Source organism: Trichosurus vulpecula, chromosome 1, assembly GCF_011100635.1.
Source record: "Trichosurus vulpecula isolate mTriVul1 chromosome 1, mTriVul1.pri, whole genome shotgun sequence".
Taxonomy (NCBI): Eukaryota; Metazoa; Chordata; class Mammalia; order Diprotodontia; family Phalangeridae; genus Trichosurus; species Trichosurus vulpecula.
Window position 1 is genome coordinate 262,083,539 of NC_050573.1, and position 19,836 is coordinate 262,103,374.

General features: G+C 35.6%; 1 pseudogene; it reads left to right on the top strand.

Annotated features, from left to right (window-relative positions):
• Window positions 1-3,773: 3,773 nt before the first annotated feature.
• Window positions 3,774-5,696, top strand: LOC118836713 (annotated as a pseudogene).
• Window positions 5,697-19,836: the final 14,140 nt, after the last annotated feature.

Below are 19,836 nucleotides of genomic sequence, written 5' to 3' on the forward strand. Positions count from 1 at the left end.
TGCCAGGACAGACCAGATGAAGAGTATGGCACAGCAGGCCTTAGGGCCATGAACCACTGAGCTGTAGCAATTATCAGACTTCTCAACCCACAAATGCCAAAGACCATGGAGCAGGTTAGTGGGAAAGCTGCTAGATTTGGGTGAGGGCAGTAAGTCCTCAGGCCTGGGGGAAGCAGAGGCAGCAAGGTGGTGGTGGAGGCAGCAGCAGGAAGCTCCTGTGGCTGCTTCCAGAGCTCCAGCATCAGCTGCTTCCAAAGGCACTGGCCCATGGGTTGGGAGGAATCCAGCAGTAGATCAAAGGGGAAGTGCAGGGAGCAGTTTACCCTGCTTGGATATGGGTCATGGTGCTGCTTATTGGTTCTTGGGGGAGGAGGAGTGCTGCTGTGGCAGAGCTTGCGGCAATGACAGAGTAGAAGTAGCTCTGAAAACAGCAGTGCAGCCCCATAAGCTTGGGACAAAGTACTCTCCATTCTGAAGGCAGTCATACCCTGACAAAAAGCTCAAGGGTCATTCAGTTGGCTGGAAACATGAAGAGGCAGTGAAAATGGACTCAGACTCAGACTTAGACTTTAGAATCATTTTGGTGACAAAGAAGATCAAAATATATAGCCAGAAGAAGTCAACAAAGTCATAGAGCCTACATCAAAAGCCTCCAACAAAAATATGAATTAGTCTCAGGCTATTGAAGAGCTCAAAATGGATATGTACAAGCAAGGAAGAAAAGTAGAAGAAATATTGGGAAGAGAAATAAGAGTGATGCAAGAAATTCATGAAAAACAATTCAACAACTTGCTAAAGGAGACCCAAAAATTACTGAAGAAAATAACAATTTAAAAAATAGACTAAGACAAATGGCAAAAGAGCCCAAAAAACCAACGAGGAGAAGAATGCTTTAAAAGGCAGAATTAATCAAATGGAAAAGAAGGTCCAAAAGACCACTGAAGAAAATACCACCTTAAAATTAGATTGGAGCAATTGGAAGCAAGTGAATTTATGAGAAATCAAGAAATTATAAAATGGAAACAAAAGAATGAAAAAATGGAAGGAAATGTGAAATATCTCATTGGTAAAACCACTGACCTGGAAAATAGATACTGGAGAGATAATTTAAAAACTACTGGGCTACCTGAAAGCCATGATCAAAAAAAGAGCCTAGATATCATCTTTCAAGGAATTATCAAGGAAAACTGCCCTGATATTCTAAAACCAGAGAGTAAAATATAAATTGAAAAATCTACCAATCACCTCTTGAAAAAGATCCAAAAAAGAAAACTCTTAGGAATATTATAGCCAAATTCCAGAGTTCCCAGGTCAAGGACAAAGTGTTGCAAGAAGCCAGAAGGAAACAATTTGAGTACTGTGGAAACACAATCACAATAACACAAGATCCAGTAGCTCCTACATTATGGGATAGAAGGGCTTGGGATATGATATTCCAGAGGTCAAAGGAGCTAGGATTAAAACCAAGAATCACCCACCCAACAAAACTGAGTACAATGCTACAAGGCAAAATATGGATTTTCAGTAAAATAGAGGACTTTCAAGCTTTCTCAATGAAAAGACCAGAGCTGAATAGAAAATTTGATTTTCAAACACAAGAATCAAGAGAAGCATGAAAAAGTAAACCAGAAAGAGAAATCATAAGGGACTTACTAAAGTTCAACTGTTTTGTTTATACTCCTACAACGAAAGCTGCTGTTCTTAATTCATTAGACCTTTCTTAGTATTAGAGCAGTTGAAGGAAATATATACATACATACATACATATACATATATATATATACATATATATATATATATATATATATATATATATATATATACATATATATACATATATATGTGTGTGTGTGTGGGTGGGTGTGTGTGGGTGTGGGTATATATATATATATATATATATATATATATATACATATATAGAAAGATGGCACAGGGTGAGTTGAATACAAAGTGATGATATCTAAAAAATAAAATAAAATTAAGGGGGGAGAGAGGAATATATTGAGACAGTGAGAAAGGGAGAGATAGAATGGGATAAATTATCTCACATAAAAGTGGCAAGAAAAAACAATTCTGTTGGAAAGGAAAAGGGGACAGGTGAGGGGGAATGAGTGAATCTTGCTCTCATCTGATTTGAACTGAGGAGGGAATAACATACACACTCAATTGGATATCTTACCCCACAAGAAAGTAGGGGTAAGGGGATAAGAAAATGGGGATAATAGAAGGGAGGGCAGATCAGGGGAGGAGTAATCAAAAGCAAACACTTCTGCAAAAGGACAGGGTCAAGGGAGAAATTGAACAAAAGGGGACAGGATAGGATGGAGGGAAATACAGTCTTTCACAACATGACTATATGTTTTCATATTGAAATGTGTTGCCTGTGTTGAAATGCTTGCCTTCTTAGTGAGGGTGGGTGGGGACAGAAGAGGGGAGAGAATTTGGAACTCAAAGTTCTAAAAGCTGATGCTCAAAAAAAGTTGTTTTTGTATGCAACTGGAAATTAAGATATACAGGCAATGGGGTATAGAAATCTATCTTGCTCTACAAGAAAGTTAGAGGAATGGAGATTGGGGAGGAGGTAGGGTGACAGAAGGGAGGGCTGACTGGGGAATGGGGCAATCAGAATATATGCCATCTTTTTTGTCATTTTTGAGCAGTTGGGGTTAAATGACTTGCTCAAGGTCACACAACTAGTACATGTGTCAAGTGTCTGAGGCCGGATTTGAATTCAGGTCATCCTGACTCCAGGGACATTGCTCTATTCACTGTGCCACCTATCTGCCCCTATATGAAGTGGAGGGAGAGTAGAAATGGGGAGAAAATTTGTAACTCAAAATATTGTGGAAATCAATGTTGAAAACTAAAATATTAAATAACTAATTTAAAAAAAATAAAGCTGATGGCAAAACTATTCAAGATTATGTTTACATGATTGATAAAATATTTGAATTTTTTGGCTGTATTCAGAATAGCAGAATTAGTTTTATGGAATGATAGGAGGAGTCTGATCTAGAATAAGGCCTTCCAGAAGGCAGAGAGAACCCATTTACTTTATTAGTTCTCTTAATATAGTTTCATTTTTAGTTGTTGTTACCTTATTTTAGGCCTTTGATTTCATTAGTGTAGGGAATTGTTACTGATAAAGTTCTCTCTACCAATCCAGATTAGTAACTACTTTGTTTTTTATGGTTTTAGAAATTTACCTGGGGAAGTGAAGAGATTAAATGGATTGTCCAGGATCACACAGCCATGCTGTGGGTAGATATTGAAATATTATTTCTAACTCTTCCTAGATCTCTATCCATTATGGAATTTTTCTTATTTACAAAATATTGTTTCTTAATTTTTACAAGCATCAATTCAATGAACACTTTAAATGCTGTTCTTTATCAGCCTAAATTTACCAAGGACTATAACATACAAATAGGTCATGGAATAATAAAAGCATATCTGGACAGTGTTGGAGGAGTTATTTAACAAATGTTTATCTTAGTTATAAGAAGAATGTGTAATTTCACAGATACAAATTCTACCAAAAAATGTACTGCGGAAAAAAATGGCATAAATAAGAGAGAATTTAAGGCAGAATCTAATAGCTTTCTTCAAAGTTGAAGAAAAGTATGTTTAGTTCACTGCCTAGGATAAAGTAAATACTTATAAATACTTGTTGCCTTCCTGTTGACTTGAAAGGCTGTTACTTAGAAGAAGGATTATATGTTTTGGTTTGCTTTTTTTCTCCAATATGATCCTAGAGGGCTTATCTTGGAGCAATGGATAGAAGTGGCAAAAGGAAAAATGAAGCTTCCTGTAAGGAAAAATAACAAAAGCATCAACAACAAAACTTCCTCAAGATTAAAAATATCCCAGAATATAATGGATAGCCCCAGGAAATATGTTACTATTTCAATTCTACTTTATAGAGGATGCTTGTTTAAATGTGAATTGGAATATCAGATCTCTCAAATCCTTTCTAGCTCGTGGGATTTTATGATTCTCTTAAATGCTTCTTCGTCACTGAAATGATAAAGTTTACCATGAAGATTTGAGTTGAATTAACCCATACATACCATACATTTGTCAAAGGATGGTCCACATTCAGGTTCACAAATATAAAAAAAATAAATAAATGTAATATGGACAATTAAGGTTTATGCTTTAAATAAACTTCAAATTATTAAATGTACAATAATATAGTTGTAGTATATCATGAATAGAAACAGCTAAATGGCACAGTGGATAGAGCACTGGGATTGGAGGTAGGAAGACTCATATGCTTAATAGTTGGGTGGCCCTGGACAAGTTCCTTCACCTCTGTTTGCCTCAGTTTCCTGAAGTATAAGATGTTACTAACAACAATTTCCTCAAAGTGCTGTTGGGAGAATAAAGTTAAATGCCTGTAAATTTCCCAGCACAAGGCCTGGCACATAGTATGTGCTTAATAAATACTTGCTTCCTTTCACCCCAGTGAAATTTACCTTTTACCCTGGAGAAAATACAGCAACAAAATCATATAAATGTAACTCAAGGCTTAATAGCCATTTGCATAAGAGTCTTCCTACTGGTTAAGATTGATTATTCAAGAGTAAGGCAGAATTGATGTAAACTTGGTGGAGACGAGATCTTGATCTTCATGCTTTAAACTTTGATAGACGAGACACACAGTTTCTCATCAAAGATAGGTGTCTGAAGGGAGAGAAATATTCTTCGAAGAAGCCAATATGTCGAGGAGCTGGCACCTTGATAATGTCTTTAACATTCCTCATGTCCCATATCTAATTACACGGCGTTCAGGAAATTTTCCAGTATGAGATCTTGTTTTTCACTTGGTGGAATTCATTCTCAGTGAAAGAGAGAGAGTCGGCTGCCCAGATATTGAGAGAGAGCCTGACAAGTGAGTTAAGAGTGGCCATCTACTGCCAACTGTCACGCAGATCCTCGGGAGGATCGGGTATAACAGGCAAAACTGCCCAAACAGGTTGAGCTATACAAGAAAATGGTGGAATCAATGAAAAAAGTAGAAGGAATGGATGTGGAGTTGACAGTTGAAGAAAGAAACCTACTGTCAGTTGCATGTAAGAGTATGATTGGAGCCAGAATAGTGCACTGGTGTATTATCAGCAGTATTGAACAGAAAGAAGAAAACAAGGGAGTAAAAGACAAAATAAAATGATTTAGGAATATCAGCAAACTGTTGAGACTGAACGAAAATTAATCTTTTGTGACATTCTGGATGTACTGGACAAACTCCTCATTCCAGCAGCAAACACTCAGGAGTCAAAGGTTTTCTATTATAAAAGGAAATGGGCCTAGCACAGTTAGTGGCTGAATTTGATGCAGGAAATGACAGGAAGGAGGCTGCAGAGAATACCCTGGTGTCTTATAAAGCTGCTAGTGATAGGACAATGACAGAACTTTCACCAATGCACTCCTTTCGCTTACGTCTTGCTCTCAACTTTTCCATATTCTACTATGAAATTCTTACTTCTCCTGACAGTGCCTGCAGGTTGGCAAAAGCAGCTTTTGATGATGCAGTTGCAGAACTGGATACACTGAGTGAAGGAAGCTATAAGGGCTTGACATTTATTATGCAGTTGTTACAGCATAACCTGACACTATGAACTTCGGACATGCAGGGTGATGGTGAAGAAAAGAATTAAGAAGCACTGCAAGATGTGGAAGATGAAAAGCAGTGAGAGACATCAAAGTGAACACGTGGATCCATCTCTTACCACCCCAATCCTCCCCATACCTCCACCCCATAATTCCCAATAGTTACTGAGGACCACCAAATCTGACTTTAACTTTTGGTCTCAGAATTTAGGTTCCTGCCCTGTTGGTTTTTTCTTTTAAGTGGTTTTCAAAGTTCTTAAAGGCAAAAGTGAGTTTCTGTGGATTTTACTGGTCCCAGCTTTTAGGTTCTTTAAGATACCAACAGGACTGCATAGAGACTTTTTGAGCATTATTGTATTGTCTCTGTGCCAGATATGGCAAGAAAACCATTAGAAATGGATATTACATTGGAATGCATTAGGCTTCTAGGTGAAGTGAGAGTCTAGGAGAGAGGGTGCATGTGGTGGCATTTTTCCTTTTTATAATTGTTTAAACTGAATTTTGTACCAATGTTTAAAATTAATTGGATATTTAGCTTGAAGTTGCACGTTGCCTTGGAATGTTTATTGTAGTGCTTTTGCTGTGAAACGTGTTTCCAAACTGTGCTGAAATGGTGCTGGTATCAGCCCAACAATCCGTGGCTGCTCGTTCTTGTCGACTTTGGCCTTCTCTCACAGCAGGTTAGCACTGAAGGTGGTATTGAAAAGCCTGCATGCCTGTCCAATTCTTTGGTTTTTCTCCTTCCCTCTTCCTCTTCTCCCCCTTTACTCTCCATCCTTCTTGTCTTGCTCAACCTCTTTTGTTCACAATGTGTAACTTGAAGCTAATTTGCACTATTGGATATCTGACCGGAACCACAGATACAGAATTTATATTGTTCTTAATGAAACCAAGCATGGAATTAACATTAAACTTAAATAAAACAAACCTAAATTAAAAATTATTGCAAATGCAACCTTTATATTTCTCACATAAAAACTGGTCCAAACAAGAGAGAGAGAGAGAGAAAGGAGGGAGGGAGGGAGAGAGTCTCAGATCTCACCTAAGGGGAAATTCTCCAAAGCCTTTAGTGGCAAAAAGTGGCTTTTAAAAGTGTAGGGAAATAGAGGAATCATTGAGTTTCTGGCTGCTCTACATGCAGGCTTTTTTCCATGAGTTCTGCCATAGTCATTTACTAAACTTCACTATTTTAGACAGGTGAGAGTATGCTGATCACCTCTTTTGAAACTGCCTTTAGAACTTGGAGAATATGCTTTAACATATCTTCAGTTCCATCAAATCCTCATCTTTTGAATTTTGAAATTATTTTGGCACAGGAGAGGGCAGATGAGAAAATCCATCCATTGCAAAGAAATGCAAAAGTGATTTGAAGCAAAATCTGTGAAAACATGTGTGTATGTATATGCACATACATACACATACTATAAGTATAGATTATATATAGATACCTATATAATTATATCATTATGCTTTATCTTTGTAAAAATATTAATGTCATCAGCCGCACAATTGTTCTCACTCTGTGTATACGCACATGTGTATGTGTGTATATATACACATATATATTTCTGTGTATGTTTGTATATTCATGTGTGTACATATGTATGTATGCATACATGCATATAAACATATATGAAGCCCAGGAAGATCTCACCATGCATGTGTGAATATATTCACATTATTATATATAGATATTTCTGTATATGTATATACACATTTTTGTTACTTTTCAATCATTTCAGTCATGTCTAACTCTGTATGACCCAGTTTGGGGTTCTCCTGGAAAAGATACTAGAGTTGTTTGCCATTTCCTTCTCTAGCTCATTTTATAGATAAGGAACACAAAAAAGGTTAAAGGAATTGTCCAGAGTCACATAGCTGCCAAGTGTCTAAGACAGAATTTGAACTCATGAAAATTAGTCTTTCTGACTTCAGGTTGGCATTCTATCCACTATGACTCCTAGCTGCATGTATATGTATAAGTATAGGCACAGGTACAGACATATATAGATAGATAGATAGATAGATAGATAGATAGATAGATAGATAGATAGATAGATATAGATATAGATATATGTATGTGTATATAGATATATGGATGGATATGTATCGTATGTGTATATGTTTGCATGTATATGTATAAGTATAGGCACAGGTACGGACATAGATAGATAGATAGATAGATAGATAGATAGATAGATAGATATAGATATATGTATGTGTATATAGATATATGGATGGATATGTATCATATGTGTATATGTTTGCATGTGTATGTATATGTATATATGTATGATTATAGGATAGGTTGCCAGAAATGCCAGCATTGTTGGATTGTTGGAAAATTGCTGACTACCAAATTTTGGTGACTACCACAAAGAAAAATATTAACTTGAAAAGATAACTCTAATACAGTTATTTTTAAAAGAATCATTACTTTACAAATTTATCTCCAAAATAGTTTGATATCAAATTCAGTTTCCTTTGGTCTAAAAACCTAATTCTTGCTCTAAAAAATCAACCATTTGAGATGATAATTTTAGTGAGATTTGACAAATTTGATAACTGTATTATTGCTTAGAAGAAGAAGGTGGTAGCGTAGGTGTTAAAATTTCTGGTGTTCTCATATGATTCTAAGTCTATCTCATTTTGACAGATATGTTATTATCATTGCGAAGTTTATGCCTCAATTAACAAATGTTGGCTTCACTTGCCTTGAGTGAAATATCAAATCAATTTTTTGGATATTAATAAAATATTTCCTTAAAGAATGTAACCTAGATGTTTAAATTTTCCATTATTATATTTTTAAAATATCTCAACATAAAAAGAGCAATTTTAACAAAAATAAAGTTCACTACAGCATTGATAAATATGTTTTGAACAAAATAACCACAAATTATGTTACTTTAGGTAGCCAAATTTTTTTTTCCAATTTAATATAAAAATTAAGTCTTCCAGCTAAGATGCCCCTTTAAAGAAAACTAGCTCTTTTAAGGTTTGGATTCCTTGTGTCTTATTCTTTTTTTTTCTTTTTTTTTTAATTATTTATTTTTTTAGGGGGGAAGGCAGGGCAATTGGGGTTAAGTGACTTGCCTGAGGTCACACAGCTAGTAAGTGTGTCAAGTGTCTGAGGCCTGATTTGAACTCAGGTCCTCCTGACTCCAGGGTCGGTGCTCCACTGACTGTGCCACCTAGCTGCCCCCCAATTTTTTTTTTTGTTTTTTTGGCAGGGTAATTGGGGTTAAATGACTTGCCCAAGGTCACACAGCTAGTACATGTGTCAAGTGTCTGAGGCTGGATTTGAACTCAGGGCCTCCTGACTCCAGGGCCAGTGCTCTACTCACTGTGCCACATAGCTGCCCCCCCCCCCAGCTAAGATGCCCCTTTAAAGAAAACTAGATCTTTTAAGGTTTGGATTCCTTGTGTCTTATATGATTCCATTTGATAGCTTTGAATTGCTATATAGTGATCAACTAGTAAAATAACCTGAGTCATAGTCAAACAAATATGACTTGAATTACCCTTTTTTAGAATAGTTCTGGCATCACATTATTGATACAGAGCTAAGAGGGACCCACAGGACATCTAGTCAACTTCCCTTATTTTATGGATAAGGGAAATGAGGCCCTGGAACATAAAGCAGTTTCCCAAAGTCAAAGAGGAATAAGCATGACAAGGAGTATTTCAAACAAGGTCCTCTGACTCTGGAAACAATGAGTTTTCTTCTGTAATGTTCTTCTTTCTTAAATTCTTATACATATCATTGTTTTGTGCATAAGTATTTGTTGATAATGATTAAGTATAGAGACCTTTATGTACTTTTAAATTAAAAGTGTTGTTAGTGAATATTTCTAAAATTATTTTATTGGGCTTCCATATAATCACAGCTATCTGCAGACACTGATAATTCAAAGGAAGTACATAGGGTGTCCCAAAATTCTTAGTGTGGTTTTAAGCTACTAAATCATAATACTGAACTATGTTTAGGACACTCTATACTCCTATACGCATGATATGCTCTGTATATCTATATACATTTTAGAGGAAGAGACTTGAGTTAGATATGGGTTTGTTATAAACTATATGTGGAAGCAGCCTTTAGAATCCAATTCCTTCAATTGACAAATTTCATTTCTATATTTCAGTTGGAGTTCTGAAGATTCAATAGAAGAAAACTTGTTTATTATAAACTTCAATACAACATGATCTAAGAATGATCCATAGAGTAGTCAGTAGGGTTTATGAATATGAAGAAAAAAGAAGTATAATTTTTCAACATGGATCTCTTATTTATCCTTAAAAATTAAGATTTTTCATAACTTACTTTTTGAAAGTCATTGCAACAAAAAAATAATCACCCAATGGATACCTTAATGATGAGCTTCTCTTAGTAGCTTGATCCTAATCATTGGGACTCTAGTCAAAGATTTTCAGCTTGGAAACTACTAGGCACATAATGTCTTCTACCAGGATGAACTTCAAGCATCCAAGGTCACCTTCACACTACAATCTGGTTGAAGGGAGTTAACTGAAAATATTTAAACTGATGCTATCCTAATGTAATTTGACAATGATTGTCAACTACTTTAGATGTTGTCAATCTCTTTCTTTACTATGAATTTTTAAAAACTGCTATTATCTCTCCCCCAAATTTCTCCATCTTTTTCCTTTTTTCTTTACTAATTTATTTTCAATTTTCAACATTCACTTTCATAAAGTTCAAATTTTTGCCCCCTCCCTCCCCCCTCCCTTCTTAAGACAGCATATAATGTGATATGGTCTCTACACATACATTCTTATTAAGCACATTTTCACTTTGCATAGAAGAATTATAAAAAATGGGAGAAACCATGAGAAAGAATACAACACAACAAAACAAAACAAAACAAAACAAAAGAGAAAAGTGTATGCTTTACTCTGTCTTCCAATTCCATAGTTCTTTCTGTGGAAGTGGATGGCATTTTCCAACATGAGTCCTTTGGAAAAGTTTTAGGTCCTTGCATTGCTAAGAAAGGCTAAGTCTATCAAAATTAGTCATTAGGCTGTGACATGTATAATGCTCTCCTGGTTCTCCTCACATCAGTCAGCATCAGTTCACGTAAGTCTTTCCGGATTTTTCTGAAGTCTACCTGTCCATCATTTCTTATAGCATAATAGTATTCCATTACATTCATACAACACAACTTGTTCAGGCATTCCCCAATTAATGAATATCCCCTTGATTTCCAGTTCTTGTCCACCATAAAAAGAGCTCCTATAAATAATGTTGTACATGTGGGCCCTTTTCCCATTTGTACAATCTCTTTGGTGTACAGCCATAGAAGCAGTATTGCTAGGTAAAAGGGTATGCACATTTTATAGCCCTTTAGGCATAATTCCAAATTGCTCTCCAGAATGGTTGGATCAGTTCACAGATCCACCAACAATGAATTAGTGTTCCAACTTTCCCACAGCTTCTCCAACATTTATCATTTTCACGTTATCCAATCTGAAAGGTGTTTTGTGGAACCTCAGGGTTGTTTTGATTTGCATCTCTCCAATAAATAGTGATTTAGAGCATTTTTTCATATGACTAAATAGAACTTTAATTTCTTCCACTGATAATTTCCTGTTCACATCATTTGACCATTTATCAATTGAAGAATGACTTGTATTCTTGTAAATTTGGTTCAGTTCTCTACATATTTTAGAAATGAGGCCATTAATCAGAGACACTCACCATAAAAATTCTTTCCCAATTTTCCACTTCCCTTCTGATCTTAGTTGCACTGACTTTGTTTGTGCAAAACCTTTTCAATTTAATGTAATCAAAATTATCCATTTTGTATTTCATAATGCTCTCTATCTCTTCGTTGTTCACAAATGCCTCCATTCTCCATAAATCTGACACATAAATTATTCCTTGCTCCCCTAATTTGTTTATACTATTAGCCTTTATAACAAGATCATGTACCCATTTTGACTTTATTTTGTCAGATGTTGGTCTATGCCCAGTTTCTGCCATACTCTTTTCCAGTTTTCCCAGCAGTTTTTGTCAAACAGTGAGTTCTTATCCCAGAAGCCTGGGTGTTTGGGTTTATCAAACAGTAGATCATTGACTACTGTCTCTTTTGTACCTAACGATTCCACTGATTTACCAATCTATTTCTTAGCCAGTACCAAGTGGTTTTGATCATTGCTCCTTTATAATACAATTTAAGATCTGATATGGCTAGACCACCTTCCCTAGCATTTCTTTTCATTAATTCACTTGATATTCTGGACCTTTTGTTCTTCCAGAGGAATTGTGTTGTTATTTTTTCTAGCTCTATAAAATAGCTTTTTGTAGTTTGATTGGTATGGCACTGAATAAGTAAATTAATTTATGTAGAATTGTCATTTTTATTATATTATCTCAGCCTATACCTTAGCAACCAATGTTATTCCAATTATTTAGATCTGACTTTATTTGTGAGAAAAGTGTTTTGTAATTGTGTTCATATAGTCCCTGGGTTTGTCTTGGCAGGTAAACTCCCAAATATTTTATAATGTCTACAATAACTTTAAATGGAATTTCTCTTCCAATCTCTTGCTATTGAACTTTGTTAGTAATATATAGCAATGCCAAGGATTTATGTGGATTTATATTATATGCTGAAACTCTGCTAAAGTTGTTTGCTATTTCAAGTAGCTGTTTTTTACTTCATTCCATAAGACTCTCTAAGTAAATCATCATATCACCTGCAAAGAGCTATTATTTAATTTCTTCTTTGCCTATTCTAATTCCTTCAATTTCTTTTTCTCCTCTCATTGCTAAATTAATTAATTTTACTACCCCATTTAATAACAGTGGTGATAATGGACATGCTTGTTTCACCCCAATCTTCTTGGAAATACATCTATCTTATCCCCATTACATGTGAGTTTGCTGATGGTTTTAGGTAGATTCTACTTATCATTTTAAGGAAGGCTCCATTTATTCCTATGCTCTCCAATGTTTTTTGGTAGAAATGGGTGTCATATTTTCTCAAGAGGTTTTTCTACACCTATTGAGATAATATTATGTTTTCTGTTACTTTGATTGTTGAGATGAACAATTATGCTGATAGTTTTCTGAATATTGAACCAGCTCTGCATTCCTGGTATAAATTTTACCTTATCAAAGTGTATTATTCTTGTGATAAGTTGCTGTAATCTTTTCGCTAATATTTTATTTAATTTTACATCAATATTCATTAGGGAAATTGGTCCATAATTTCTCTCTCTGTTTTGGCTTTTTCTGGTTTAGGTATCAGTATCATATTTGTTTAGCAAAAAGAAATCTTCTTGGCCAATTTTCCCAAATAGTCCATAGAATACTGGAATTAATTTTTCTGTAAATGTTTGATAGAAATTGCTTGTAAATCGATCTATCCCTGGAGATTTTTCCTAAGGAGTCCATTGATGTCTTGTTCAATATCTTTTTCTGAGGTGGAGTTACTCAGGTATTTTACTTCTCTTCTGTTAACTTGGACAATTTATATTGTTGTAAATATTTATCTGTTTCACTTAGATTGTCAAAATTAGGGGCATATTATTGGGCAAAATAATTCCTAATTACTGCTTTAATTTCCTATTAATTGGAGGTGATATCAACCTTTTCACTTTTGATACTGGTAATTTAGTTTTCTTCTTTTTTAAATCAAATTAACCAATGTTTTATCAAATTTATTTTTTTATAAAGTCAGCTCTTAGTTTCATTTATTAGTTCAATAGTTTTCTGGATTTCAATTTTATTAATCTCCCCTTTGCTTTTCAGTATTTCTAATTTGGTATTTATTTGAGGATTTTCCATTTATTCTTTTTCTAGCTTTTTCAGTTGCATGCCCAATTCATTGGTCTCATTTTTTTTCTATTTTATTCATGTAAGTATTCAGAGATATACAACTTCCCATCAGAACAACTTTTGCTGCATCCCACAAGTTTTGGTACGTTGCCTCATTAATATCATTCTCTTGAATTAAGTTAATGATTATTTGTTCAACCCACTCATTCTTTAGGAATACAGAAAAAGATATATTCCTTTCTATCCCCATTCAATTTTCTTCAGAGGTCCATCATATCTACCTTTTCTAAAATTCTGTTCACCTCCTTATCTTATTTCTTGTTTATTTTGAGGCTAGATTTATCAATTTCAGAAAGGGAGAGGTTGAGGTCCCCCACTAGTATAGTTTTACTGTCTATTTCTTCCTGTGACTTCCTTAACTTCTCTAAGAATGTGGATGTTATTCTACTTGGTGCATATATGTTTATTAATGGCATTAGTTCATTGCCTGTGGTGTGTTTTAGCAGGATATAGTTTCCTTCCTTATCTATTTTAATTAGATCTATGTTTGCTTTTGCTTTGTCTGAGATCAAGATTGTTACCTCTGCTTTTTTTCCCTGCAGCTGATGCATAATGTATTCTACTTTGGCCTTTTACCTTTACTCCGTGTGTATCTCCCTGCTTCAGATATGTTTATTGTGAACAATATATTATAGGATTATGGTTTTTAATCCACTCTGCCATCCACCTCCATTTTACGGGAGAGTTGATTCCATTCACATGCACAATTATGAACATAATCTGTGTCTTTCTCTCCATCCTATCCCTCCAACCTGTTTATGCTTTTATTTATCCTTTCCCCTCTTTAAAAGAGTTGTGCTTTTGACCACCACCACCCTCTTTTCTATTAGCCCCTCCTCTTTTCTTGATTTTTTTCCTTTACTACTTCTCTCCCTTCTAAACCCCATCCCTTTACATTCCCCTTTCCCCTCCTACTTCCTGTACATTAGATTTCTATACTTAAATGGATGTATTATTCCCTCCTTCAACCAAATCAGATGAGAGTAAATCTCAAACAATGCCTGTCTCCCTCCCTTTTTTTCTCTGCTATAATATGCTTTTGTACCTCTTCATGTGATATAATTTGCCCTTTCCTGCCTTCTCCATTCTTCTCCCATTACAATCCCTTTGCCCCCTTAATTAGATTTTATCATCACATCAGTTAATTTATACCCATACCCTTTGTCTATATACACATAAATATATAATTTTACATTTTAAATGTTGCAATGAATATACAATTCTCAAGATTAACAAGTGGGATGGAGATGTAAACAGTTAACCCTTATTGAATAACAAGTGTTTTTTCTTTCTTTTTTCCTGTTTATTTTTTATGCCTCTCTTCAGTCTTGTATTTGAAGATGAAATTTTCCATTGAATTCTGGCCTTTTCATCAGGAAAGTTTGGAAGTCCTTTATTTCATTGAATGTCTGTCTCCTGGCTTGAAAGAGTATACTCAGTTTTTCTGGATAGTTGATCCATACGTGTAGTCCAAAAGCTCCTTTTCCTTACAGATTATCATATTCCAGTCCCTCTGAACTTTTAATGTAAAAGCTGCAAGGTCCCATGTGATACTGATTGTGGCTCCACAATATTTTAATTGCTTCTTTCTGGCTGCCTGCAATATTTTCTCCTTGACCTGATAATTCTGGAATTTGTCTACAATATTCCTTGGAGTTTTCAATTTTGGATCTCTTTCAGGAGGTGATTGGTGGATTCTTTCGATGATTATTTTACCCTTTGGTTCTGAGACCTTAGGGCAGCTTCCCTTGATGTTTTCTTGAAAGATATTGTCCAGGCTCTTTTTTCATCATGGCTTTCCAGGTAGACCCATAATCCTTAGGTTATCTCTCCTGGATCAGTTTTCCAGGTCAGTTGTTTTTCTAATGAGATATTTTATGTTTTCTTCTATTTTTTTTTCTTTCATTAGATTTTGTTTGACTCATTGTTGATGCTCCATAGAGTCATTAACTTCTACTTGCACAATTCTAATTTTTAACAAGTTGTATTCTTTAGTTAGCTTTTGTACCTCCTTATCCATTTGGCCAATTTTACTTTCTAAGGAGTTGTTCTCTTCAGTGAAGTTTTTTCTCATTTTGGCCATTGTGTTTTTAAAAGACTTTGTCAATTTTTCTTCTACCTCTCTAATTTGGCTTTTAAAATCCTTCTTGAGCTCTTCCAAGAATGTTTTGGGGCTTGAGACCAGTTCATATTCCCCTTTGAAGTTTCAGATGTGGGTATAGTGTCAATGCTGTCCTCTTCTGAATTAGTATTTTGGTCTTCCCTGTCCCAATAGTAAGGACCTGTGGTCTTAGCTTTTCTCATTTGGTTCTTGTTCATTGTGATTGCCTTTGTCCTGGCTTTTAAAGTGGATCTGTGCTTCTGAGGCACAGAAAGCTTTGTCCCACACTTCTTGTGCTGGAAGCTAGTGGCTTGGTTACTGGCTTTGTATGCTGTGGTCTCTGGTTCTGTCAGGTAGAAATCATGTAATGCTGCAGCTTACCTGGTGCTGAGCTGGAGCTGGCTGGTGTGTGCCAACGCTGAGGCCAGGTGAGGTTTTCTTGAGTTTTCCCCAGGTTTACATGGCAGCTTGTTGCATGATGTGTGGGGGAGGGGTAGTCTGGCCTCTGGAGTTCTCTCTCCCTCCATCTGTGTATGCTCAGCCACTAGTCAACACCCATCTACACTGGTGTCTGCTGCTTCCCTTGGCTTTGCAAAGGCATGCCTGAGGCCCTAGTACTGGTGTTTGCTGGCTTCACCCCCGTGGGGCTCAGGTTCTTCCACTGGTCTGCTGAGGTGGGGTTTGCTGGAATGCCTCCCATCCTGTACTGCTCCCCTTCAGCCACAGTAAGAGCGACACTTCCTGGTGATCTCCCTAGCCTCCTGAACTAAAAGACTGCTGAACCCTTTCTGCTGGCTCCACTATTCCAGGATTTTTCCTGGGGCAATATTCTCTGGATTTTTTCAAGGTGAACAAGAGAGGTGGGATGAGAGCACTTACAGTTTACTTTGCCATCTTGGGTCCCAGAAGTTCAAGTAGCTTACTTTCATACGTTTAGTCTGCGGGCTTACAGCCCTGGGTATAGCCGCTGCCACTGCCACAGGCCATGTGCTTTTCTCTCACCCAGCTCTGACAGGCCTCTCCATCCTTTTCAATAAACTCTATGGGGTGGTCACATGTATAATAGTATTTATTGTTTAGAAGAGTGGGGGGTGAATAAAAAGGTAAAAGATACAATAGAAACATTTCTGCATATGTTTAAAATTGGAAATGTTTTAAAAACCATTAATTATAATAAATCCACTTCAAAGTGAATAAGGTCAATTATATGTAAAAATTTTATCAGCCATTTTTTAAAGTTTTGATTTCCAAATTCTCTCACCTCCCTCAGTGATTGAAAAGGTAAGCAAATTATTGATTATACATATAGTCATGAAAAACATGTTAGCCATGTTGCAAAAGAAAAAAATCCACAAAAATGTAAGATGACAATATAGAAACTTTTTAAAAAATATATGTTTCAGTATATAGAATTCATCAGTTCTTTCTCAGGAGATGAGTAGGCTTTTTTTTATCATGGGTCCTTTGTAATTGTCTTGGATTGTTTTCTTGATCACAATATTTAAGTCTTTCACACTTGATCCTCATTTGTATATAACTTGCATTGTGTATAATGTTTGCCTAGTTCTGCTCACTTCACTTTGCATCAGTTCATATAAGTCCTCCAAAGATTTCTGAAACCATACTGCTCCTCATTTATTATAACAAAAATTATTCAGGAATTTCCAAATTTATTAACATCCTCTCAGTTCTTAATTATTTGCCACCACAAAAAGTGTTGCTATAAATAGTTTTATGCAAATAGGTCTTCTCCCCTTTTCTTTGATCTCTTTGGTATAAACAATTAATAGTTATAGCTACTACTGTGTGAAAAGTTATACACAATTTGATACTTCTTTGGACATAGTGACAAATTTTACTCCAGAATGGTAGGACCATGTTAAACCTCCACCATCAGTACCTTAGAGTTTCAATTTTCTACATCTCATCCAGCATTTGTCTTTTTTTTTCCTTTTCTTTCATCTTAGCCAATCTGATAGATAGGAGGTGCTATCTCAGAGTTATTTTAAATGGCATTTCTCTACTCAATAGTGACTTAGAGCAATTTTTATTTGACTATGGATAGCTTTGATTTCTTCTTCAGAAAACTGATTCTTCATAATATCTTAGCATTTAAAAATGGGGAATGGTTCATATTATTATAAATCTGATTCAATTCCCTATTTTATTTAGAAATGTGGATTTTGTTCAGAATACTTGCTATAAATGTCCCCAATTTCCTGTTTTCCTTCTAGTGTAGCTACATTATTTACGTTTGTGAAAAATGTTTTTTTTTTTTTAATTTCATGTAACCAAAATTATTTATTTTACTTCCTCTGAGTTTCTCGATCACTTGTTTGGTCACAAACATATCCCTCATCCAAAGATATGAAAGGTATAATTTTCCATACACTTTAACATACATTTAAAAATTTTTGATTTTCAAATTTTCTTGGTTTCCCCACTGCATGAAAGTACTGGATTAGACTGAATTTCCCTTTTTTCCCACTGAAGTATTATATTCAGTTTTGCTGGCTAGGTGATTCTTTGTTTCAATCCTGGATCCTTTGACCTCTGGAATATCATATGTCAAGCCCTTTGATCCATTAATGTAGAAGCTGCTAGATCTTGTTTTATCCCTATTGTGCCTCCACAATACTCAAATTGTTTCTTTCTGCCTGCATAAAATATTTTTTCCTTGACCTGGGAACTCTGGAATTTGGCTACAATCCTAGTGGGATTTCTTTCAAGAGGTGACTAGTGGATTCTTTCAATTTCTATTTTAGCCTCTGGTTCTAGAATATCAGGGCAGTTTTCCTTGATAATTCCTTGAAAGAGGACATCTAGGCTCTGTTTTTGATCACGGCTTTCAGGTAGTCCAATGATTTTTAAATTATCTCTCCTGGATCTATTCTCCAGGTCAGTGATTCTTCCAATGAGATATTTCAAATTGTCTTCTATTTTTTCATAATTTTGGTTCTGTTTACAGTATCTTGATTTCTCACAAACTCATTAGCTTCCATTTGCTCCATTCTAATTTTTAAGGCAGTATTTTCTTCAGTGGTCTTTTGGAGCTCCTTTCCCATTTGGATAATTCTGATTTTTTCATATTTTATTATTTAGTATTTTTAGTTTTCAACATTGATTTCCACAAGATTTCCAGTTACCAATTTTCTCACCATTTCTACCCTCTCCCTCCCACAACAAGATGGCATATATTCTGATTGCCATGTTCCCCAGTCAGCCCTCCCTTCTGTCACTTCACTCCCCTCCCCATCCACTTTCCCCTTACTTTCTTGGAGGGAAAGATAGATTTCTATGCCCCATTCCCTATATATCTTGTTTCCCAGTTCCATGAAAAACAACTTTTTTTGAGCCTCTGTTTTTAAAACTTCGAGTTCCAAATTCTCTCCCCTCTTCCCTTCCCACCCGCTCTCCCTAAGAAGGCCAGCAATTCAACATAGGCCACACTTGTATCATTATGCAAAACACTTTCACAATAAGCATGTTATGAAAGGCTAACTATATTTCACTCCTTCCTATCCTGTCCTCCTTTATTCAATTTTCTCCCTTGACCCTCTCCCTTTTCATAAGTGTTTGCTTTTGATGACCTCCTCCCCCAATCTGCCCTCCCTACTATCATCCCTGCTATTTTCCCCTTCTCTCTACTTTCCTGTGGGGTAAAATACCCAAATGAGTGTGTATGTTATTCCCTCCTCAAGTCAAATCTGATGAGAGCAAGATTCACTCATTTCCCCTCACCTGCCTCCTCTTCCCTTCCAACAGAACTGCTTTAACTTGCCGCTTTGATGTGAGTTAATTTACCCCATTCTAGCTCTCCCTTACTCCCTCTCTCAATATATTCCTCTCTTACCCCTTAATTTTATTTTTTTAGATATCATCCCTTCATATTCATCTCTCCCTGTGCCCTTTGTCTATATATGTGCATATTCCCTTTATCTAACCTAATGTACCTAATAGACAGGTCTCAAGGATTACAAACATCATCTTTCCATGTAGGAATGTAAACAAAACAGTTCAACTTCAGTAAGTCCCTTATGATTTCTCTTTCTGGTTTACCTTTTTGTGCTTCTATTGATTCTTGTATTTGAAAGTGAAATTTCTATTCAGCTCTGGTCTTTTCATTGAGAAAGCTTGAAAGTCTTCTATTTTATTTCAAATCCATATTTTTCCTTGGAACATTATACTCAGTTTTGCTGGGTATTCTTGGTTTTAATCCTAGCTCCTTTGACCTCCAGAACATCATATTCCAAGT